Consider the following 26,317-nt stretch of genomic DNA (forward strand, 5'->3'; position numbering starts at 1 on the left):
GACTTGAAGGTTTATAACAAGACTGGCTGAGCTGTGGATTTCAGCAGTTTAAGTAAATTTGGACTGAAAGACACTAAAAATCTAAATGTTTAAAAGAAATGAGTGACCTATTCTGAGTGTCACATAGGTTGAAATTGTTTAAATGTCATAGTTTTGAACTTAGAATCAGCATTCTAGCTGCATATGTAAAAAAAATGTCTTGGCTTAAACTGGGGAACAAAAAGTGACATTTTATCTGAAACCTGGCTTAAGGAACTGAATTCTGCCCACCAGCTACCCCCATCAGGAGTGAAACTTGAGTCATAGCTGTGTTCCCAGGCCTATCTGCCTTTTGCTGGCCACACTAAGGATATGCCATCTCTCTGATAATTGAATTAAGGGGAGCCCCCACAGAATACAGGAGCTCTGAACAAAGCCCTCTCCTGACTCAGGCAGATGGTTTATTGCAGATGTCGTAAAAGTAGCTTCCTCCTGAAGCAAAGGGGAGGAGCACTGCCTGTGAGAGCAAGCTGGCTTGGCAGAACTGGAAAAACCAGAAATTCAACCTTGTGCTGGAGGAAAACCACACCCCTTTGGGGCCAGAACATAACTCTAAAAAGATGAATAACTCATAGAGCGGACATGTGAAAATTTTATAAATGATACCATAATTCTTGTGATTTTTCTGCCCACATTTTAAGAGGTTTTTAGAACCGGTGGCATGTTTAGGGGGGTTTTAGCGGAAAAGAGGATATTACTCAAAATGTGTGCATGTGAAAAATCTGACACTTCATCAACTAATGTCCATACTCCTTGCGCACATGTGTGTAAATTTGGGGTAATGTCCGGTATTGCAAACCAGTTAAAAAGTGCAAAATATTGCCATTTCTGAATGCAAGCTCCCAGGAAGAGCAGAGTTTGAACAGGGTATACCTCCTGTAATGCATGATGGGTGCATATGATTTTAAAACAATATGTACCTCTGCAAATATGTATTTGGTTCAAATCTAGATTTGTGTGTAAGTTGACAGGAGGAGTGGACTTTCTGCAGGCTGTAAAATGACATCACTCTGACACAACTTAGCTCCCCCAATCAGGGGAGAAATGAAAGCTTGCCCAATGATAAGTGGAGAGGGGTAGGGTCTAGTGATGCTGCACACACACCCATAAAAAAACACATAAAAGCAGACAGACAGGACAGATAGGGACCTTCAAATCCATTTGCAGCTGGAAGCTCTGCCGGGAAAATCCATACTTCAAATCCATCAACCTCCAGAGAGCTAACATAGAGACTTCAATCTATCAACCTTCAGAGACCCAGACCAGACCAGCAGAGTAGAGCTGACCTGTTAGCAGAACCAGAGAGAGCTGACCCAGATCACTGTGAAGTGCAGAGACCAGAGTCCAGTCCAAAACCTGACCAGATCCGTGGCAAGGCATATTTCTAAATATATTGTGAGTACCTAGCAAAACTGTGCAGAACCCAATCTCTTAGTTAAAATAATCTAATGCAAGCTATTTTAACTTGAGTAAAGCTGTCACTTGTCATTTTCTAGTTGCAAGCTGCACTTGTCTTTTGAACTTTAAAATTTCAAATCTGAAAAACGACCTTTATTTATTCGCTCATATCTCCGTGACCGTTTGTGCTAGAGACTTGCAGTAACTTTCCTCTGAAAGCCGAGAATCGTGGCTTTCCTACAAATCTAGAACCGCATTCCTACCCCATATAGTTTTGCCGCAATCGTGAAAAACGCACTCGCGAATTTTGCCGTGATTTGCAAATTTCTTCACGTGTAAAAATCTGCTGCTGCTTGCCTTTCAGTTGCCAAAAATTCATTTAACCTGCTAGTTACACCCTAGATCCTTGCTAAAGTGAGCCTGGACTAATATTAACTTGATTTCACTCACCCTGAACCTCCTAGAGGGAATTAAAAGCATTTTAGCATATTTTTCACTTTATTGCCAGCACATATAAAAGCATTTTGCCTGTGTTTCCAACTTCTGTAGTCTAAGCTTGCTGGGGTTAACTGAATCACATTTAATTGCATTTCTGAGAACTGTGTGCCTTCCTTCCATTTCCTTGCATTGCATAAAAGGGGGGAGTGGATTGCCAGAGAAAAGTGATTACATTGTTTTGTTGAAATCCTATCAAGTTATTTTCTGTACTGCATTTCATTCCACATTGCATCCATTTGAACTCTATGAAGCATTCTCTATCACATTATTCTTCTGTCCCTATTTACCAGTGTGCTACCTTATCCATTTCATGTCAACTCCTTAGTGATTATCAAGAAGTGTGCTAGTGCCAGATTCTCCGTTGTTAATCTTTATCATCTCAGATTAAGTGTGATATTCAATTATTAATTTATTATAAAGTGTGATAGATATATATTGCTTTACTTCTCAAATAAACCTTTTAACTTGCAAAACAGAACTACTTCTTGGCTCAGTGGGGTCAGGAGGATTCCAAGAGAGGGGTGTTATATAGGGGTAGTCATCCAGAACGCATGAACTGGACATAAAGATATATCAATAAGGGTTTTCATTCAGTATTCTAGACTAGGCGTTGACTTGGCTGTAGTGCTGAATTGAATCCTCTTACAGAGGCTGGCTTCGACTGAGCCCGTGGCAACGCAAAAACCAGGAAATAAAATAGAGAACAGAATCATGGGAAATCCTAAAGAGGATATTCGTTCCCAAGCGTCATATCTTTGTGTTGTGTCATTTGAAGCTTTGTTAGTGTCATGATGCCTACCTCCAAGGAGCCAGACAGGGCCCGGCACCCTCAGAGGCAGGCAACATATATACTAGGGAAGTCCCAGCCACCCCAGATAGGGGCTCTTTGGACTCAGTCCTGGCGCCGTTGGCGTCAGGCTCATAAGGGATAACAGTCCTGGCACCATCGGCGCCAGGCTCATACAAGATATGGAAGGAATAGTGTTTGGTGCAAACTTACCAGGCAGACCATGCTGCAATTTCCTTACCTGGCAGATCATTCTGCAACTTCCAGATGAAAAAGGAACTACTTAACGACAGGGGTGTGGCTGGTGGCAGGATACATACCTTCAGTGGAAGGATACATACCTGGGACTACTTGAAAGGCTATTTAAGCCACGCCCAGACAGGAAACCACGCTTCGCATTGTTCTGCTCATAGCAGCTGGACGCTCACCGTGCCTGCTCCTGCTCCAGTCCTCGACCACGCCTGCCAGCATCCTGGAAACACCTAAGGATAGAAAAGGGAAGAAGAAACAGGTGAAAACAAACCTTACCTGTTAAAGCTGCATTCCGGATTTAGTGCGCCAACGTTCCTGCAAAAAGACATCATTTTAAATACTCACCGCGTCGCATACATCTCGGCGCACTTCTCTTACCTGCACCTGGCGCCTTCGGCTCTGCGACGCCCATCCGGATCTCCTGCAGCATTCCAGCACCTACGGGGAGACGAAGAGAAGAAAGCAAGGTGAGAAGGGGAAAATAACCAAGAAGCACTTACCTGCCAAGCTAATTCTTCTTACCTACGGGTCGATGCCATTCCTTGGGCATTTCAGCACCCCGGCCCCTATGGGGAAAAAGCAAACATCACATTAGTGAATGCAAGAACCGTAGCAAACGAACTATATTAAACTCACCAGTTTACAGGTCGGACTCAGCTTCTGCTTCGTACCGGCTCCATTTCTTCGGCATTCTCGAACTCCGGCCCCTAGGGAAAAAGAGACAGGAAAAGACAGTAGTGGGCCTACACCAAAATTCACCTGAAATCAGGTTTTCGACGGAAACCGCCCTCAGCCCGGAGTCTTCCATTACCTGCAAAAGAGAAGAGGAACAGTTTAGACTCAAGCTTGCCATAAACATTTACGGTACTTACCGGAACAGACAAGCAAACTCGAATTTACTATCCAGTGACGTAACTGGATCCCAACGCGCCCCTGCATCAGAAGCAGGATGGAGAGCTCGCCTTTTCAATCCCTAAGGTGAGTCTCCACAGGGAATTACAGAAGGGTTGCAAGGAGGGTGAGAAGGGGAACGGGAGATCAACACAAAACCCGCAGAGTATTAACCCTTCCTTTTCGCTCACAGAAGGGTATTCATCCGAGCCAGACAAGCCAGATTTGGGAACCCAGCCCACTCCATCTTCAGGGTGCTGAACATCTCCTTCGAAGAGGCCACTGCCGTCCAGACCATGCCCGCACCTCCGTGGGAACCAGGTGAGCGTTACAATTAGGTTCCCATAAGATCTTTAATTATTTTAGGTATTTCATGCAGCGCAGATCTAGCGCTGGGAAGCAGCTCAGCGCTGCACAGGGTGGACAAATCTCGTGTAAAGTACTCACCTCTGACATGACGCCCTCCTCCACCAAATGCTGAGTCAGGAATGACTTTCCCATTCATCCTTCTAAGAATGATACATCTAGGACCATTGTAATGGGGTAGTATTAACACAAGTTATTACAGCGCTTAGAAGTGGGAGTGTAACGGCATGAAATTCTATATAGTATCACAAAAAATGTATTCCAGCAGGACCATCTAGAATAGACAGTGCTCTCCAAGAGAACAGTGCGGGCTGAAGAGGGCCTGCAAAACAGTACTGAATGTAATGTGGGGGATGGGACCATTTGCACGCGACAGTACTGAACAGGACACTGCACTGCACAGTTGCTTTCATTATTATTATTATTATTGGTCTTGTGGGGGAGAGTTTGGAATTGAAAATGTTATGTAACTCCCCTAGCATACTGCTGCATTATAATATTGAGGCGATACTACATACTCCTCTGTTTAAACAAGTTTTTCTTGCTTGTGCGAGGTAAGGCTTTAGGCTTTACTGGGCACAATGTTGCAATGAAGGCTCTTCGCCTAGTGTGTAGCTATGCTCGCCTTCACATCTCCCTCTTGGCATATGCAAGCATGTTTTAGGCTCCTGCTTTCTTAGGAAAAGCAACGTATGAAGACGGAAGTCAACATACTGTAGGCATGCTCACCTGCCGCAGACCATGTGTGAACCTCTGAGGAGTATATTCAGCTCTACTAAATGCATCACTTTATGCTGTCCTACATGTAAGAACACAGCTGGTATCTAAGACTCGTATAGTGGGGCTTTGTTCCCTGCTTGTAACATTGTTTCAGTAGGATTCTTACCCTGTCTGGACCTCCCCTTCCATTGAAATGCATTTTCTCCTTTGGTATAAGAGAAGGTGCACAGAGGGAGGGGAGTACTCACTTGCGCCGAAGACTCGTACTGTCGTTGGTTTGTTTTATCCTGTTGCCCGCTTTCGACTAATAAATTGTCACCAATCCACCAGAATAGTCAGTGGTCATTTCTCCAAAACAATTTTTTTAATACGTCAATTCATCATCATGTGGCCTCAAAGTGCGCCCCCGTGTTAGGAAACATTCAGTCCCTCACAGAGTACGCAGACGCCTAGTCTGCTGCAAGGCATTGATCGAAAAATAGTATGATAAGAGAGAGAGAGAGATTATAGAATGTGCTGTGGCTGGCATGGAGTGTATTTAAAAAACAATTCGGAAGCACCCAGGCACCCTGCCATGCTATTAAAGACAACAATGCCAGCCGGGCACAAAACACCAAGGCACTCTCCGGCATCACGAGAGAAAACTGTGACACCCCGGCACATGTCTCTACCACTTTTACCCGGCACTAAGAAGTCATAGCTCTTGCCCCTCAATGGGGCACAACACACCCATCATAAACAATTATAAAAAAAGACAAAACGATACCGCCAAGCGGGCACTATCTACTCAGGCAGGCTGCCTCAATATAGAAGATTATACCACCATCCAGGCCCATGGCACTTTCCGTTCCCAAGCATTTCCGTTCTTATTCAGTATCAGGAAGCACCTTTTATTATCGCAACAATCGAACCATAATTTGAGTTCAAGCGGGCAAATAAAACAGCATTAGACTGCGCCCACTATTAGGTTACGCAATTCTGACTCTAATTTGTCTTTCCCTCCTTCTCCGCCCTCTCTCCCCCTCCCCGCCATGTCTCATACTGACTGATGACGTCCCATGATGAATAGATGTCATTTAACAATCATACATGATATGATACAACCAATATATATATATGACCGCTTGCAACACTGGTATTTACACCAGTCCACGGGGACACACCTTTCAGGTTATCGCCAATACCTGATTGTATCATATTGGCTTCGTGGGTGATCACGGCCTAGACAAAGCCCTCCCTTTGGTCGAAACATGTGTTGGCTGTTTTGGTCTCAAATGCTGGTAATTAATTTGGTTATAAATTCAAGGATCGAATGGCAAAAGGTTTGAGTCAAAAGGACAGAAAAAAAGGGTTGATTTCTTTTTTTTGCCCTCCCCAAAACCCTGTTTTTTTGTGTAAAAAACATTTTTTTACCTATAAGGAAGCCAAAAAATTATAAACATTTAAAAAAAGGCATTTGATCTTTTTGTTTTTTGGTCCTTTTGACTCGAACCTTTTGTCACTCGATCCTTTTCATTCGATCCTTTGACTGGACACAAATTCATTTCAGTAGCTGCCAACTGCGTTTTTTTTGGTGCACAAATACAATTGAAATAAAAAACTGTCGCAGTTTATCAAAAATGGCCACGTGCGCAAAGTTGCCTTTGGTTTTTCTTATTCAGCGCACCTTTTTCGGGGTCCTTGGGTGTGGCCCTCGACCAAGACACATGCTGGAGGCATAAGGATTTTAATCCGATCCCATTAACATCGGCACAGCACAGGTGACCGGCTAGATAATCACCCACCCATATTACTCCATATGTATGACACGTTCCTCATTTGCCCCACAGGGGTAGTAAGGCATTTGCCCAGGGGCACTTCTCTTTTTGGTTAGGTGCATTAGGCAGGATGTGCACTTAGCTTCCCAGGTTAAAAGGTCAGCTACCCAGTCTCCTTACCACCTCTCCATTAAATGAAAGCGGTAAGCAAGGTCGAGACCTCAATTAGGATACGGAGTAACTAAACTTTGTGGAAAGGAAAGGAATGACCCAGTAAGAGATTATAAGTTAATATGGGGTGGTGACCAAATAGGCAAAATGACGCAACAAATTTAAGGGAATGGGGAAAAGTGTCTGAACTCAACAGTCTTTTGACCGCCAAGGCCCATGTGACATCCTTTCTAATCAAGAAGTGGAGGTTGAGAAGAGGCAGGTGATTGGTTAATCTGGAACAATGACGCAAGGGTTAAAATCATTGGAAACCAAGAATTGGTTCTGGAAACATCAGCGAAGGAAACAACGTCTTTGACTGGTGTAAAAGTAGTGCGTAGGAAAATCTTGGCGACTAAAATGGAAGAAAGACTTCAATGCTTTGGATTCTTCACCCAACTTGGCATGATGATATTTACAGTGTCTTCTGCGGGCCACGAAGATCTACCAACTAGGGTGTCACAGGTTTCCTTTTTCCTCACCTGTTTTTGCTGCCTTGTGGGAGCCTTCACCGGTTTTCTTCCGTGCCGTTCGGGTCTTGTATAGGCCCGCTCGGCCGTCATCGGCTTCCAGGATTCGTTCAGGTTCTTCGTCCGGGACCACGGAACTCCGGGAAGACCAGGCAGGAAGGCCGCACACGAGAGCGGTCTGCGCGGAACGCGGATGGAATACAGGTACAAGGGGGAGGAAGGAGAAAGAGAAGGAATGGGTCTGGGAATTCGAGTAGCAACTCAGTTCCAGGAGCACGAACTGTGACGCACGTCTAGCCTCAGCTAATGATAGCTTTGAGATGCGCGGAGCCGCGGGGGCGTGGTTCCTTTATGGAACGTGCTGCATGGATGTAAAGGTCGATAGACCGCGTTCTGTGAGTTCGGCCATGTTGGGTGTACTACAGCGAGTAACCCCCGACGTGCCAAGGACCAGGAGGACCAAAAGGGGCATGATCCATGGATAATGACAGCATGCCCCCTTCTAAAACTCGTTCCACCGGGTTTGCCTGGATGTATTAGATGGAACCTTCTGAGTAATCTGGGGGAGTTCAGGTTTGAGAAGGGTTCCCAGATACGTTCACTGGGTGGGTAGCCCTTCCATTCCACCAGCTATTGAAGTTGTCCTCGCCTATATCTGGAGTCACATATTCAAGAAACTTCATATTCTAACTGGTCATTGACAATCACAGGACTGGATCTAAGGTTAGTCCGGGTGGTTTGGATGTAAGGCTTCAATAGAGATTTGTGAAAAACTGCATGGATTTTCTTCCAGGAGTCTGGTAGTTTTAGGCGAAAGGCCACAGGGTTAATGACTTCTTTTATAGGAAAAGGGCCATAATATCGAGGAGCCAACTTATTCGGTCTGAGATGTCGGGGCAGTAGCTTCGAAGATAACCATACTTTATCCCCAATGGTGTAAGAAGGCCCTGGTCTTCTCCTCGAATCTGCATAGTGCTTAGTTTGGATCTGTGCCCTTTCTAGATGTTCCTTGGCTTCTCTCTGTATATTGATGAGTGTTTGGATCCAGGAGTCGACTGTTGGAACTGGAGTAGGATGCGGAAGGACTGAAGGTAATACCGCAGGCTGGAATCCATGGCTGCAAAAAAAAGGGCTGGTTTTAACAGCTGAATGGTCCGAATTGTTGTAGACAAATTCTGCCACTGGTATTAGAAGCGACTGTCACGCTCACCTGATTCCCACGGAGGCGCAGGTCTGGCTTCGAGTGCTGATGCTTCTTCAATGGTGAAGCGCAGGACTCTAAAGATGGACAGGAAGGGCCCCTCTACTCTGGCTTTTCTGGCTCGCAGGAATATTCCCCTGTGCGTGAAAACAGAGTATTACCTACTGACGGAATAATGCTCAAGCCTCCCACTCCCTTCCAACCCTCCACGATACCCTTCCACGATTCCCCGTGAAGTCTCACCTTAGGGTCTGGAAGGATGAGTTCTCCATCCTGCTTCTGATGCAGGGGCGCGTTGAAACCCAGTTACTTCACTGGATTGAGGTTTGACGGGAGTTCAAAATAAGCTTGACTATTCAGGTGAGGCGCTGTAAGAGTTCTGTTGCAAGTTCAAAGGTTCAAGCTTAATAATAATGTTCATTGTCTTATTGCAGCAAGCGCTAACGCTTATGTCTTTTTCCCCTTAGGGGCCGGGGTTCGGAATGCCGGAGATATGGCGCCGACCCGAAGTGAAACGTGCAGTTCCAGTAAATGACAGGTAACTTCTGGATGAGCGTTCAGGTAATGTCTTTGCATTCGCTCATTCAATGTCTTTGTCTTTTTTCCCCATAGGGGCCGGGGTCCGGAATGCCAGGAAGCGGCAGGACCCGAAATGAAATGGGAATGACCCAACAGGTAAGTCTTAGAAGGAAACTGAGCTTTTCCTATTCCCTTCCTTCTCTCACCTTGTTTTCTTGTCTTTTTCTCTCAGGCTCTTGGAAGTGGGTGCGGATCCGGATGATCGCTGCTGAAGATGGAGGAGCCCAGGAAAGGTGAGTGAAATGCAGCGCTGCAGCGATCGAAGCGAAATGCTTTTAAAATGATGTCTTCCCTTTCAGGATCGTCGGTGTGATGTCTCCGTGATGCAGCTTTAGCAGGTAAGGTCTTCTTTCTTTCCAATTCTCTCTTATCTCCCTTTGCAGGCGACCCAGGATGCTGACAGGCGTGGCTGAAGTCCAGATGCAGGAGCTGACATGGTGAGCGTCCAGCTGCGAGGAGCAGAACAACGCGAAGCGTGCGTTGCTGATCGGGCGTGGTTTAAATAGCTTTGGAAGAAGTTCCAGGTATGTATCCTTCCACCGATCAGGTATGTATCCTTCCCCGACCACACCCAGGTGGAAGGTAGTCCCACAGGTAAAGTAGTTCCATTTAGGCCTCAAGAGGGCCTGGATGTAGCAGCATGGTCTGCATCAGGTAAGTGCACATTAAAACACTTGAACACATGTCTAGCTTTATGAGCCTGGCGCCTAAGGTGCCAGGACAGGGGTCTAACATGAGCCTGGCGCCTAAGGCGCCAGGACTGTGTCCAAAGGGCCCCAGCTTGGGCCCGCTGGCACTTCCCTGGGGGAAATGATGCCTGCCTCTGGGGTTGCTGGGTCGGACCTGACTCCTTGGAGGTAGGCATCATGACAGCAACCAATCCTCCTGGACCTTAATAGAGAAACAACAAGGTATTGTTCAAGGGTTTGATTTACTCGTTCTGTGACTCCATTGGTTTGGGGATGATATCCTGAGGAGAGGGCTTGTTGGATTCCTAGTATCCTGCAGAGGTGCCTCCAAAATTGAGAGATATACTGTGGTCCTCTGTCCGATGTGATCTTGGAAGGAAGTCCATGCAGTCGGAAGATGTGTTCCAGGAAGTTTCCAGCAAGTTCTGACGAGGATGGTAACTTATACAGAGGTGTAAAATGAGCCATGTGAGTGAACAAGTCAATAGGGACCATGATAGTGGTGTACCCTCTAGATGGCGGTAATTCTACAATAAAGTCTGTAGCGATGACTTCCCAAGGTCTTGTTGGTGGAGTAGGCTGTAATAAGAGTCCTGCTGGTTTCTGGTTGTCATGTTTGTTTTGATTACAGACGGAAGAAGATTGAATGTACAGTTGAACGTCAGCCTTCATTCTGGGCCACCAGAATTGTCTTTGTATTAGACAGAGGGTATTGGAAATGCCACGATGACCGGAGTGAAGGGTATCATGGCAGAGGTTTATAATCTTTTGTTGTAGTTTCTGTGTGGGAATGACCAGGTTGTTATTTTTAAACAAGTATCCGTCCTTGGTTCTCAGATCCCATTTATTTCTTTTTGAAAGACCCTTCCAGAGTTCCGAAGTCTGAGTTTGTATGCGAATATCTTCAAGGAGATTTTTTGCTTGAGCTATAAATATTGTGTGAGGAAACATCTTGGGATATGTCCGATCTCCCGGAGGTTCGTAGTCTGGACGTCAAGAGAGGGCGTCAGCCATTAGATTTTGTGTTCCGGGAACGTGGTGAATCTGGAACTGATATTGGGCAAAGAAGAAGGCCCACCGAGCTTGACGGCTATTCCCACATTCCAAGGCCTGCAGTACTTGTAGGTTTCGATGGTCCATGCGGACCTGGACGGGATGTTTTCCTCCGAGGAGAAGATGACGCCACTCGGTGAAGGCTTGACGGATGGCTAGCAGTTCCTTTTCCAAGACTGAGTAATGGGTTTCACTGGGAGTTAATGTCCGTGAAAGGTAAGCGATGGGGTGCTCCATCCTGTCCCCGAATAGCTGTTTGAGAACGGCTCCAATAGCGTAGCTGGAGGCATCTGTCTCCACTATGAATGGTTGGTTGACATCGGGTTGAGCCAGGATGGGGGCTTGTGTAAACTCAGTCTTCAACCATTGGAAGGCTTCCTCTTGAGCTGTGGTCCAAAGGAAGGGAATGTCTTTCTTTAACAGGGCAATGATTGGTTGGACTATCTCGGAAAAGGAAGGCATGCATTTCCTGTAGAAATTAGCCAAGCCCAGGAAAGACTGGATTTGTTTCACAGAGGTGGGACTTGACCAGGATAATATAGCCTTAACCTTGCATTGATCCATTCCGATGCCTTCTGGACTAAGGACATATCCTAGGTAGTGTATAGTAGAAGCATGGAAGATGCATTTCTCGGGCTTTGCCAGGAGTTTGTTTTCACGTAGTCGTTGTAACACTGCCTTTACATGTTCTTCGTGCTTGGAAATGTCCTTTGAAAATATTAGGATGTCGTCCAAATAGACGATCACAAAAAGAAACAGCATGTCTGAGAACACCCTATCCATGAAGCGTTGGAATACCGCTGGGGCATTAGCAAGTCCAAAGGGCATGACCAAGTATTCATAATGACCGAAGGGTTTCTAAAGGCTGTTTTCCACTCGTTTCCTGCCCTAATACGAATCAGATGGTAGGCACCCTGAGATCCAACTTGGTGAAAACAACTGTGCCCCTTACTGCCTCCAGAATGTCCGAGATCAAGGGTAACGGATAGCGATCCTTAAGGGTGCATTGATTTAGACCTCGATAATCCAGACACGGTCTGAGTTCCATGGTATCTTTCTTGGGAACAAAAAACAGTGAGGCCCCTGCTGGGGATTTAGAGGGTTGTATGGTGCCATTTGCAAGATTAGTATCCAGGTATTCTCGAAGGGATTTCTTTTCAGGTTCGGACAAGATGAACATCCTTCCAAAGGGAATCACAGCGGAAGGGTCCGTTTCTATAGCACAGTCTTCTGGTCTATGGGGAGGGAACGCCTGGACAATGGCAGAGGAGAAAACATCAGAATATTCCTGGTGTATCTCCGGAACCTGGATAATGTTTGAGACTGAGATTGTACCTTGGTGATTCGTAGGAGGTCCTTCTGATGGTGTCAGAGCGAGGTCTGACATTATGCAGTGGGACATACAAAATTCTGAGCCCAGGAACAAGGAACCCACTGCCCAATTGATGTACGGATTGTGTTTTTGAAGCCAGGGCATTCCCAATACCATTGGGTAATGGGCCGACTTGATAATGTCAAATTTTATCCTTTCTCGATGGTGGTTTATGGCAAGTTTGACATCCTTGGTCTGAAGGGTTATGGGTCCTGAAGAAAGGGGTCTTCCATCAATAGCTTCTACAGGTTGCATGATACTCCGGGATTCGTAAGGAATATGGTGTTTAAGAACCCATTCTTGGTCTATGAAAATCCCAATAGCTCCACAGTCCACCAGTGCCAGGATGGGATACGTTTCCTTCTTGGATGCCGATAAGAAGGCCTGTAAGATCACCAAAGAATTTTGTCCAGGAGAGTTCAAGGATGGAATTGATGTGGAGCAGACATCTCTCTCCCGAACTTGTGCTCCATCTAGGATCGGGAGCTGGCGTTTCCCGAGCGCCGTGGAGTGGCTATTGGGCACTCTCTTACTAAATGTTTGTCTGATGCACAATAGATACACAACCCGGTATGGATCCTACGCATTCTTTCTTGGGAGGATATGGGTCCACGGAATGACCCTAGCTGCATAGGTTCAGGCTCGTTACTCGAAGTGGAAATACCTTCATGACTCAAGGTTATTCCAATGGGGCTCTTCTGGAGTGGTAGCTTGTTTTTCTTTTTCTCTGCCTTTCTGTCCTGAATGCGAAAGTCAATCTACAGAGCAAGATCCATCAGGGCCTGATAAGAACTTGGGCGCGCCACTCTGGCTAGTTCATCCTTGATGTCTTCGTTTAGCCCCCTTCGAAATAGGGTAAAACAAGCTTGAGAGGACCAATCCGCTTCTTTAACCAACTGTTTGAAGCATGTGACGTATGTGAGTATATCCTGGGAACCTTGTTGAAAGTCGAGTAGACGTTCCTGGGCACTGTAGACCTGGTCTGGGCGGTCAAACATGGTCTTAAGGGCCTGTATGAAGCCATCGTAATAATCCAGGAGAGAATCCCCAGAGTTAACCAGTGGGTGGCCCAAGTCAAGGCATTGCCGGAAAGATGCAAAATAATAAAGCCCACCTTAGCCCTGGGTGTAGAAAAATAATAAGGCTAGAAAGTAAAGTGGACCAAACATGAGTCAAGGAATCCACGAAGGCCCTTTGCAGAACCATCATATTTATCAACAACGCCGCCCAGGATTACACTCTCTTTCGTAGCAGATTCACGGGACAATACCAATTGCTTTAAGGCGGCGTTCTCTGCCTTTAAATTTTGCACTTCAGTCATCAGCTCTTGCATGCCACTCATAAGGTCCTGGATGGCCGCTTCCATGTCTGTGTCGAATTCAATCAGGTGGCGTCTCAATCTGTCACAGGTTTCCTTTTTTCTCACCTGTTTTTGCTGCCTTGCGGGATCCTTTGCCAGGGTTTTCTTCCATGCCGTTCGGGTCTTGTATAGGCCCGCTTGGCTGTCGTCGGATTCCAGGATTCGTTCAGCTTCTTCGTCCGGGACCACGGAACTCCAGGAAGACCAGCAAGGAAGGCCGCACACGAGAGCGGTCTGTGCGGAACGCGGATGGAATACAGGTACAAGGGGGAGGAAGGAGAAGGAGAAGGAATGGGTCCGGGAATTCGAGTAGCAATTCAGTTCAAGGAGCACGAACTGTGACGCACGTCTAGCCTCAGCTAACGATAGCATTGAGACATGCGGAGCCGCAGGGGCAAGGTTCCTTTATGGAACGTGCTGCATGGACGTAAAGGTCGATAGACCGCGTTCTGTGAGTTCAGCCATGTTGGGTGTACTACAGCGAGTAACCCCCTACGTGCCAAGGACCAGGAGGACCAAAAGGGGCGTGGTCGATGGATCATGACATAGGGAGGATCTTTGCAGAGAAAGCTCTGGCAGTGGCTATCAAATTTAGGATCCACCTTTGCGCTTCCAGAACTCTAGAGGATGGCCAAGAGGACTTCAACATACTCTGAAAGAGAATATATACATTGGCGTACTGCTGGGTAGCAGATTGGCTGACACCGGGCAGTCTTTACGTGCCATTAAATGTTTCAAATACAATTTTTTGTGAAACATACAGTTACAAACCATGCATGATACATTGACGGGCTGTCGCTGGAAGAGTATCGGAGCATTCAGCAGGCCGTAACCGGGCATCTGTCAAAATCGCTCCGACTAGACGCAGAATTAGTGTACAATCATCACCAAGCCGGGTGCGGCGGGCAATATTTGACATCAAACGCTCAATCTTCTCGATGCAATGGTACGCCGAGAGTTTAATCTTCGAGTGCATTAAAAAGCACTTTACGAAACAAAAATCCCACGCGATAACCAGATTGCGGAGCGCACTGCGCGGCACCTGCGGCGCAGAGCATGGAATTTAATCTTGGGAGCTGCCAGTGCGCTGCTTTCATAACAACCTAAATCAATTATGACAGCAGAAACTATACAAATTAGGAAAAATAATCTAAGATTGGCTTCCAAAAAGGAAACAAGCATACAATGTTGCAGTGGGATATTGTCCACTGCGTACCTCTGCGCGAACCTCGCTTGAATGAAATGACCAGGGTATTGTTTCAGAAATGTGGCGGTGGGGAGAATGCTTCTTAGTTCATATCACGCTAAAAATATCATGGTGTGATTGTTTAAGCTTCAGCTGTGTGTGCTTAGCTCGCAGAGCACTCACCGCAGGTCCCTTCACATAACACATCAGAGCACTCCTCTCACAGGCAGGGCAGCAGGGGATGGAAATCTCCTCAGAAATGGGCCTGCCTTTGGGATGGGGAGAGGGAGTGCGCAGCAGCAGAGAGCGCGAGGAAGACGCGCTCCTGTAATTGCGCCTTGTCAAGGCCACTTACCGTCTGAAGGGTGACGCGCGCGCTGCTGCATTTCCACACTGCGAAAAAAAAAAGACTTCTGCTCCCTTAAAAAAGGCAGAAACAAGCGGGCCTGGCACGCTGCTAACGGTGCCCCTGGAGGGCAGGCTGCCTAAACTGCCGACCCGCCAGCTAAAGATCTGTTCAAACGACCTGTTTACTGAGGTGCACTGCGTACACCAAGGCGAGGCATGCACAGGGAAACATGTTTGCATGCAGCGCTTCTTGACAGATTCTCCCACTTCGAGGCGTGCTATTATTCCCCGGCTTAAGGGGACCTCAGAAGCCAGAAGGGCTGAGTCGGGCATGCTGTGATTCCAGCTTACGCAGTGCAGGCTGATTTCGTGTCTGAGATGTGCAGAACTCGCTGAGCTATACGCCTGTGGCCAAGGAGGAGACACATTGAGTAGGCACATATTTACTCAGCAGGGGGTATCCCTCCCCCTACTTCCCATCCCTCTGTATACTTGATATACAGGCAAAGCCCGGCAGAGCTGTAAAGCACTATACACAAAGCGCCACAAAGCGACTGCAAGTCACAGAGGGCGCTTTATAATAAAAGTAAGTGACCAGGAAAACACAACATTATGTTGTATCCTTCGCCCCTGATATCTGTCCTTTCCCTACTACGCTCCTCCCCCACTTAAAAAAAAACACGCAGGTACTGTGTCAAATAAAAACTGTACAATACACAAATCATGGGTTTGCGAGCAGATACTTAAAAGGACACAAAGGTTGCACCCCTTGGCTCAGATGTGCCTGAGTGCCATAATTTAGTTAAACCGTGAGATGCAATGCTATTCTGACCAAATAACGCTGGCCCATTCAGAGCCCTCTCCCCACCGCCCCCTCCCCCGACACCTTTGCCCTTGAAGTCAGCTGAACTTGGTGAATTATTCATGACGTCCAACTTTGCAGTCTAATTGTTATTTCTGCTAATCACCATCTCCGTGGAGCACATGGTGGGCTGATTTTGCAATTTTCTGTCGGCAGCCAAGAAGGCAGGCAAGACACCGGCTGAGTGGCCTTGGCAAATGCCTGGAATTAAATTTCGATCCATTAAGACAAAATGAATGCTTGGAGTGGAAAATGAAAGCGTTTTGATCAGGTGTCTCACATGCGGCAAGAAGAAAGCCACTGTCAGACTTTCACTTATATTGTACTGTTGCACTGTTTGTGTTTTTTCCTTGGGAAGCTAATTGAAGAAATGTAAATGCACTGTGAAGGCATATATCTTAGCCAGTGCAATTTGTTAAAAGCCTTCCAAGAATAATAAAATCAACAGACTTGATGGCCCTCAACAGGCATATAAAATGCGCCACCCACGCCGCGCACACGCCTGCAGTTGTGAATCAATACGTTCGCGCGCTGCTTAGCAATCGAGACTGCATCTGGCCATTTCGGCACACTTAAAATTTAAGGCCTTCTCTTTTCTATCCTGTGTTTCCTTTGGCAGGGGGTTGGCGGTCCAGGCCAGTGGGCATAAATGATGCGTAAGTGTGCGCCGGAGAAAATGCCAGCTGGAGCATGAGTAGGCCGGCAGCAGCTGCCAATCTCCAGGCGGTGACAATGACTAATTCCGGATTAATTGCCACAGAGATTTGTCATGTTTGGTCTGAAAAGGTATACCTCTCAGTGCTCGAGATGTCTGTCTGAGTCCGCGACCCGCCACTTTTGTTAGAAATCCAGGTCCATTTTTCTTTTTACCCGTTTGCCGGAAAAGTGGCATTCAGCCCCATTATTTTGGAACACAATACTCGATTGTGTGAACGTTTAAGGGCGGTGGGAGACTGACAGGGTGCAGCCATGGGTGCCACTTCGGCCTCCAGCTTTGTCTGCAGTGATGGAGATGGATTATTTACCACATAAACTGCTGCGTTAATGCACTGCGTCTGCTGCGCTGCACCGCTCGGCGGCCCAAGCCCCTTTGGCACGCTTTTCTTTTTATGGGTTCAATCTTGATAAATGGCGGACCCATCTGTCCAGCATACTGCTACTGAGCATTGGCTGAGACTGGGGACTGCACGATCTCACACAGCAGAATCATCTGTTTTTATGGTGTGCAGTTCACACAAACATTGACCTCAATGTGCCCGTCAGTCAGGATCATTCAGGTGCAGGTATGGCAGCGGCGGTGACACTGTGCACCCGCCGCCATTGCAACATTCCAGAATTACCTGTGGGTAAAACACAAGGGTAAGTGATGGGTCAAAGTTCCCTGACAGGTGGTAACTGTCCAGTGATAGTCACTCCTGAACATTGGACCTGTCTGTCTCACTCCCCTGACCCTCAGCTTTAGTTTTTACTCCATCTCACCAATTGCACAAACAAACCTATGGCTGCTTAGCATGAATAGGAGTTTCTAAAATCCACATACTCCTTTCCTTAAAACAACGTCTGGCTAACTTTTAAGGGCAGCTTTTAATACGTTTACCTTTTACTAGAATCGACCATACAGTGAACAAGTAGGCATGGCATGGACAAACAGCAGCACATTTCACAGATCTTTGAAGAACGGACCATTCTCCTTGTGAGCAGGTCACCACTCAGGTGTTTGCAGGTTCTAATTGGACGTATTCCTTGGGTTTTACACCTGTGTTCTTTATCCAAAAATACAGCATCACTTAATTTGAAAGCACATTGTACCCTGTTTTTTACAGATCGTCTCTAATTCAGTAATATAACCCACTTCCAAAAGGTGCTGTCAAAAATAAATTATACTTTATTGATCAACAGAACACACCCCCCGGCAAGAATTTTCTTTTTAATTCCTGGATCAAAAAAATATGTATGAATTGCAACGAAAACTACGTAGAATCACAAGGTGTAGCGACCCGGTACCATTGCAGAATGACACATAACAGAAGACCATTTACTATCTATGATTTTCTTTTATGTACCGGAACCGGAGACGGTGCATCATATCCACATTCCAGTACTATTGTACTTGTGCACAGTACCCTATACATAACATTTGACCTATCTCATAATGTTCTGTGATTTGAACTTGACAATAAGACATATACATTTCAATAACAAAACAATAACACACAGTCAGCATATATGTTTCGGCTATCCTATAACTTGCAGGATCCTTCCTCAGGACCAGCTTTGCTCCTAAAGGAATATTACTCTTCAGTTTCTTTCCAGTTACTTCCAAGAAATATTAAATCAGCTAGTCACGCTCTGTTGTGTAAATGTGCTGCTGTGCAGTGCACACACACAGAGGATATGCTGTCAGAGAGGTTCACCTTTGACTCTTGAATTTACCCTTGACCTAGGCCTGATATTGATTGGTCCAGGATATTGACTAAGGACAAGTGTTGGGTCTAAGTAGATGGCTCGGAGATAGGCCATGTATCTTGTCTGTCAGCAGGGAGATTGGGCCTCTATTGGCATAGCCAGTTGAGCACATTGTCACCTCTAACCTGGACCTGTCTGTCACTGGCAAAGAGTGGATAGATCCAAGAGCTGGCGAGACTAGTACAGATCAATAAGGAGGGCGGTACAGCCCGAAGGAGGCATCGCTCAACCCTGGAACACAAGACAAATTATTACCATTTACAGTTTCTGCCTGCATCCCGGTTAATGTGTCTCCCTAATTTGGACTGGCATACAGAGATTATCTCTGTACCTACCCATTCAATTTCCAGCTCCGAAACATGTTGTGTTTCACAAAAATGTCCTTTGGGAAAAGGACATGATTGCCTGTAGAACTGCTGTGTTGTGTGCTCTGCGCAAGAGCTTTCTTTCCAGGAAATTCAATTCTGTCTTATTTGTACTTCTGTCTGTATATATATATATATATATATAGTGTTTTATTTTTATTTATTTTTTTTTCATTTATAAAGCGCTCACGAGGCGCTGTCACAAAAATTGTTTGTTTTTCTTAGTTGCTAATTGTTTTTTTTTTGTCTTAGTTACGTATTTATAACACGCTTAAACACCCAGAGGTTTCTAAGCGCGGAGCCGGGGATCGAACCTGTGTTGCTTCGTGTCATCTTGCTTCCAAGATGCGCACGTGCCGCTGAGCTATCCTCCCGGGACAGGCATACAGAGATACTGCTCCTGATATCTCTGTACCTACCCATTCAATTCTCAACTCATTGATCAAGTCCAATATAGCCGAAACATGTTGTGTTTCACAAAAATGTCCTTTGGGAAAATATATAGTGCTGAAAACTTAATACCGGAATCTAAGCACTCAACAGACTTCACAATTTGATGAGTTAGCAGTGAGGTTTTGAGAAGGGCTGGGCCCATTGACCCACTGAATTTTGAATATAGTCTGGGCTTTTACACAGGGAGGATGTATGCATTCATTGCCTACAATGTTTTTTTGCAATTGTACTTGGTTATTTATAACACGCTTAATACACAGACGTTTCTAAGCACGGAATCCGGGATCAAATCTGTGTTGCTCCACAACGTTTTGCTTCCAAGGCGAGTGCATTGCCCCTGAGCTATCCTCCTGGGTGTTAATTGTGTTTTTTTGGTTAATCAGAAAAAAACAACAACTGGAACTGTTATTTGGTGGGCCAGATGCCCTAGTGTTACTTTTCAATTTTGTGCTCTTGTTTCACTTTAAGCTCTCATAGGAAGTCATACCAGTTTATAGCTCTGTGTGAAAAACAAATCCCACCTCCTGGGCAGCTTTTATGAAACATGGAACTACCACCTCCTGGGGAGTGGCAGCGGCATGCGGAGCCAGGTTCTTGTGCTGTGGGGGTGAAGGGATCCTTTTGGGCACTTGCAATACCATTACCCTACTTTGTGGGTTGGCAGGGGTACCAGAGGTCTGAAAAGCTTTTGGAGGGGCTCATCGCCTCCATTAGCTCTGTCACCTAGAAGAACCAGTGTTTTGCTACTCAGCCATTGCAATGCGGCCAGCTTGCTGTTTGTGGGGAACTGTCACCCCAACCCGCCTCAGGAGCCCCTCTGGGTCACAGCAAGGCTACTCGGAATCTCCTTGGTGTAGACCTGGCTGCAGCCATAGGATTCAGGGTTTCAGGTATCTTGAGACCTACTTTCGAAGTTAAGTTACCACATAAAGTAGGGTGCCTGAACTGCACTTCCTGCTTCAGGAAGTTCATTTAGCCGGGAACGCTTCTGGTTAGTGGAATATGTCAGGAGCTTTCTCCATATCCCAGGTGCTCTACGTCTCACCTATAAATAGTCACAAAGCCAAGCTCCCAACGGATAAGCGTATTGGGTAAACGGTTAATACTTTGAATAAAGGAATGTCCTTACCAGAGGTATATCTTATATCATACTCGTGTGCAGCAGCGCCTTTGGACGTTCTTATGCGCAGAAAGGGATTACCACAAAAAATGATCTAAGGCCCAAATAACCGGACAGACTCAAAGAATATGGCAAAAGACTTTATTATCAGTACAATAAATTAGGGAAACCTGTCAAAGAACAAATCGTAATCCATACACTCTTGATCACATTTCGGTTACACAAAGGCTTTATATCGCAATGTGTGTCAGCTATGATGTCATCCTATGTGGCAAATTATAAAACCTATCGGACGGAGGGATTGGTTGGGGGAAAATATCTACTTATAGTCCCTACAAGTGTTAGTAACATCATTGGCTGCCCCTCTTCTGGCAGGCACGCCTTGAACTTCCCTCTAACTGCGTATAATATAGATTATAGCAGCATAACAGTAGCAGATAGGCCCCTGCAGCATAGGCCCCCGCAACAAGGTATTCTTACCATTGCATAGCCCCTCTGATTGGTTGGCATTCTCTCCCAACCTTGCACATTTGGCTCATTAGCAGCACGTAAGCAAAACGAAACCCAGGTGCAGAGAACAACGTCAGACTACTGCCCACTTGCCGGATTAGTCTACCATCTCTGATCAGCAAAGCCTTCAGCCAAGGCTTCTCCTTTGTACTTGATCTTGCTGGATGTTCTCTACTCTGGAACCTTAAGGGGAGTTAAGGTACTTGGTTATCTTTGTCTGGAGCTTATGAATAGGCCTTGTTTTCTAGTCTTGCACAACGTGTTAAGAGACCATGATTTTGTCCATCTCGCCTTCCCATTTAGTGCTATTTGTTTCAATTATCCTGGGGGTCATGACTCTCTTCGACCTCTGGAGACGTGGTTGCTCTGTCTCACATATGCTTTCTGCATTTTTAATTGTCCAATACTTGGCATTCACAAATGTTCGCTCATTTAAGAAACATGTCCCTCATGTATTGCTTGTCCCCCTTCACTCCAATTGTCCTCTACAATTGCTTCTTGCTGTGTCATCCTTGATCTCTGGTCAAAAGCTATTCTTTGTTGGTGTGTGAATCCATTTCCACCGTCTGGCAGCTCTGCAGCCCTGGCCTCTCCCCTTAGAGCTTTTCACTGACGATTAGACAAAACTGAAGGCCATCTTTTCAACATGGCCGCTTTATCTGTGTTATATTTTCTACTGCAGCAAGCTTCCATGTGACTCATCTACCTTGCGTTTCTGCGTGTATACATTCACTACTCATCTAGCTACTTATATTGCACGTATGGATTCTTCTCGCTCATATATGTGGTTACTTTGTTTCTCAGTAACATCTTCATTCTTTAAGTGTTCTAGTATTGTTTCAGTGCGTCAATGTATCTTTTCATTATGACATCACTTTGCACCTGTCAGATCTTCTTTACATCTCTTCGATAGTCAGTGGTGTCTGCTAATCTCCCGCTACCACCTTAGTACGAGGGTACATTCGATACAGTTGTCTGAGTGCATAACGTCCCTCATACACTCCATGTGGTATTGGGTTTATACCTGGAGTCATGCACAGTGTCGTCTTGTTCTTCATCCAGTATGTCAGAGGTGAGGGGGCGGGTTCCATTGATGAGGTACATGTCTGCTCCTCTACACGTTATGTTGTGTTTCTGCAGACTTTTATGAACAGTTAAGTGTAGGATGAAATGTAAAAAGCCTAGCGGGAAGTATTTGTAGGCTCCTAAGCATCAGAGTTAGGATCAGCGTAGTCAGTGTTCGGTGAAGGTAAACTGTGCGGAATTCAAGCATCCACTCAATGGGTGTGGGCTCACCTGGGCTTTCCTGAAATTTTAAATGAAATTGAACGATGGTAGCTCAACCTCCGGAAAATATGTGGGGCTAATCCATGCACATTTTCCTATGCTGACCGCACGACATACACATACACATGTGTACTCTGTGTGAACAGAGCCTACAGGTGCCATCCCCCCTGTCATATTTAGTTGGAATATGACAGCCAAGAGTACATCAAGGTATATCAGAAGGGGGAAGGCAAAACATTCCTCCTGCCATGGCTAGCCTAATTAACTATCAAAGGCTCCATGGATCCGCCCTGTCTGTTTGTGTACCCTCTGCAAATGGTGGCAGCAATTAACATAATTACCATACTAATAGAGTATATTTCAAACAGGACTACATGGGGCCTGGCTGCAGAGGCTTAAACAAAGGAGACAGGAAACCCCAACACCCCTGTCAAATGCACTGTGTCAACCTGTATCCATCTCCCACCTCAGTATCAAGGGCAGTGACCTGTCATGTGTGGGACTATGGGGGTCATTACGAGTTTGCAGGTAGCCATGGTGCTATTAGCACCATGGCTGCCTCCAAAGTTGTGTCCGGGTTCTCTGAATGGGGACTTACCGGGTCATTCCAACCTTGAAGGACCTGGTAAATCCCCATTCAAAAAAACCCTTCCCATTCCCATTCGAGCCCTAATAGGGCTCAATGGGAATGGGGAGGGAGCTTATAATGAGCCCGTAAATTACGGGCCCGTTATTAGCTCCCTGGTCCCTTAGCAGTTCCCGCTAAGGACGGCTGGTTTTACCAGCCGGCCTTAGTGGGACGCGCTAAGGGACCTCGGAATGCGGCGGTAAGGGGTTAACGGCCCCGGCATCCTTACCGGCGCCGTTAACCCCTTACCGCCGCACTCGTAATGAGGCCCTATGTATTTACAGTAGGGATCCCCACAGGGATCTAAAGTCAGACCATTGGGATCTTAAAACAAAAAATAAATAAAATATATACACAATTTAAAAAAGGAAATGTGAGGCCGCATAACGAGAATGGGGTTCATTTGAGACCACAATACGGAACCCCGGATTTCATACGGATGCCAACATGTAATTGGAACAGGAACAGACATCCCACTGTGCCAACATGTTTTTTATTTTTCAATGTTTAGAAATCAGGCATGGGGGTGCATTGATTTGCCCGGACTCACACAATATTTCGTCCAGGTGCTAGAGCTGGGATTAGAAGTTATGTCGACAGAGTCTGAAGATAGCAAATTCGCCCTTTGACCTCAGGTCGTCTACTCTCATCAATGATAGCAGAAAAAAGATCCGAATGAGGTGTTTCCAGCATCTCTTTATATGAGACTGCCACCCAAAGGGAGAGGTCTCTGAAAGGGTCGAGACGGTCACAGACAGGCTCCTCCGCTTTAGGGGCCCATCAGTGTCATGCTTTATTATTACTGTTGTTTTTTAATAAGGTGTTTAATACCAAAGAGGTTTCTAAGCGTGGACCCGGGGATTCGAACCCATGTTCCTCTGCGTTGCCAATGAGCTATACTACTCGCATCTGGCCTGAAGACTGCCCTTGGGTGGTACCTGCGCGTGGTATAAATCAACATACATAACATAACATAAGATTTGAATACCAATTTCGGTTGCGTGATATTGTATGTAAATATGTGCTCTGTCAAGCGCTTTGGATTAAGGCGCTATGTAAATAACACATCATTATCATTATCATAACATATATATGCTTTTATAGCAATCGAGCGCGAGAGGCGACCTAAACGAAACTATCCCACATGCCACTGAAACACCCTCTTGTACATACCCTCACAGAGCTGGGCCAGCGTCCCAGAGTGCACCTGGAGTGCCAGCATGCCTCAGCACCCCATTTGCATAGCCGTCCTATGAAAGTCGCCCTTCTGCTCTGCTGGGACCAGGACTGCCAAGTCACCGGGTTGCCATCCACGTGCCGGCGCCATTTTGAATGCAGGATTATTCAAGTAGCCGATCAGGCACTTTTTAAGTGGTGTTTGCTTACAGGCGTGTTTGCCATGTGAGGGGTACATCATTAATGCGGGGGAGTCCTGCCAATCTCATTTGGTAAGCGAAATCTTTTCAATCATAACATTTTCAGTATTTTTTTCTTTTTTTGGGCTGGAAATATTGTCTTTTTGGAGAAAGTTTGCAAAGACCACAAATAGAGACTCAACTTGATCTATATATACCTTTTATCACAGAGCTGCTGTTACGCACCTGATCATTTCAATAAATCAATGTATTTAAATCTTATAAGCAGTGTGAACTTTGCTGACTTTTTGTGTGGCACTGTGTGAATAGCTATGGCGCCAGTTGTGTCATTTTTTGTATTTTCTGAGGGAAGTTAAATTTGTTCGGTAGTAATGTTTGTTTATCTGCCTTAACAGATGAAGTGAAGACTTACTCTTCCCTGCGACCTTCTTCTCCTCTTCTTGCTCTCTCTTGGGTCCTTCTCTGTCCTGGCTGCCCCTGAGCTGTCCCTTCCATGCCTCTGCACAGTGGCTCTGTCTCACGCCTCACCCCTCATCTATAATCACCCCTGCACCAACTTGGCCCTCCATAACACCCTTATTCTCTTTACCTGGGGGTGTGGTCTCCCCGCATTCTTTCCGACGCTGGTCGGGTTCTAGCACCCCCTCTGCCCAGCAAATCAGTCTTTGCCACTCCCTCCGGATGACAACTCTACTTCTCCCCACAACTCTGTACAAGTTTCCGATCTTCTCCCTTCTCGCCGCAGCCGCAATCCCGCCCTTCTCCTTCTGCCAGGTCACACACATCAAGTCCTCCAGGCAAGGGTTCTCTGAGGATCTGCTGTTCTCCTCCTGGCAGGTCTCCCAAGGAATGCCAGTGACTGACTGGACGGTGACTGACTGGACAGGTTGGCTTTTAAAGCCTGATGGCTCCGCTCCTTGGATGGGGCTTAAGGTTATGGTTCGCATCTGTGTACTATGGGCAGGCGGCCCTCTGATTGGGCCTTGTGCTTTTGATCATGTGAGTCTACAGGAGCATGGCCTGAGGCCATATTAAAGACTGACTCCATTTTGATTTTTAGAGCTGGCCTGGACATGTGTCAGTACTCCTGCCGTTCCCTCTGAGCACCTGCTGTCAGTGTCTGCTTCAGTCTGGGGTCCTTTGCTTTTGAACTAGGTCACTTTTAAGTTTGAAAACCCTATGGTGAGCTTGAGAAACTGCCTGTATGAATGTAATGTCTTTCTCATGGGCGATTGCAACTGTGTAACTCCTGTAGCATTAACCAGGGTGGGGGTGTGGGCTTTGGTTGTTTTCCTTCCCTCAGGTAAAACTCAAGTCCTTTCCATATTATTCATAGACAGCTTAACATCCGCTGGGCTTCCGTGTACTGAGCAATACATACAAATAAATAAATAAAACGAATACATTAAATAAATAAATAAGTGTGACCCACAATTAAAAATGTTTCCCTTGGGATCGGGGTTGAAGCGAAAGATGTATTTCCCTGCTCTTCACGGAATAGTTGCACCTTTATTTCCTTCAAGGGGGGGGGGGCTTCCTGCCTCATGCTGGGTGTTTGGGTCTGGCTGGAGGGAGCCTCATGCTCACTCCATAGTACTGGGCGCTTCCCTCTCCCTGGACCCAAGTGTCTTGGTCCCCACAGGGGCCCATGAAGAGTGCCCAGTGCCATCCTGTGACTGTCCCTGAGGGCACTTTGTCACCACTGATGCAAAGGAGCATTAGAGGAGAAGGGATGAGTGCGGCAATAGTCGTTCAGACACACACACACACACGCACACTCTCTCTCTCTCTCTCTCTCTCTCTCTCTCTTTCAGAGCATGTGACACAGTTCTCAAGTGCGGGCGAGAAGCAAACATACTTGCTGGCCATGAGTCTGGAGCATGTGCACACTACATGCCATGCACCTCCTAGACACCCAAAGACATGCCACGCTGCTGCCCTGCAAGGGAGGACTATCAACTTGAGGTGGCGGGGAGGAGGGGATACGGCAAGTGGTCTGATTGCCCCCTTTGCTGCAAAAAGTAAGTTCTTGACCCGTCACATGAGGTGGAAAGAATGAGGGCAGTTTCAAGAC

This window comes from Ambystoma mexicanum, chromosome 14, assembly GCF_040938575.1.
Source record: "Ambystoma mexicanum isolate Mex_15411 chromosome 14, UKY_AmexF1_1, whole genome shotgun sequence".
NCBI classification, from domain to species: Eukaryota; Metazoa; Chordata; class Amphibia; order Caudata; family Ambystomatidae; genus Ambystoma; species Ambystoma mexicanum.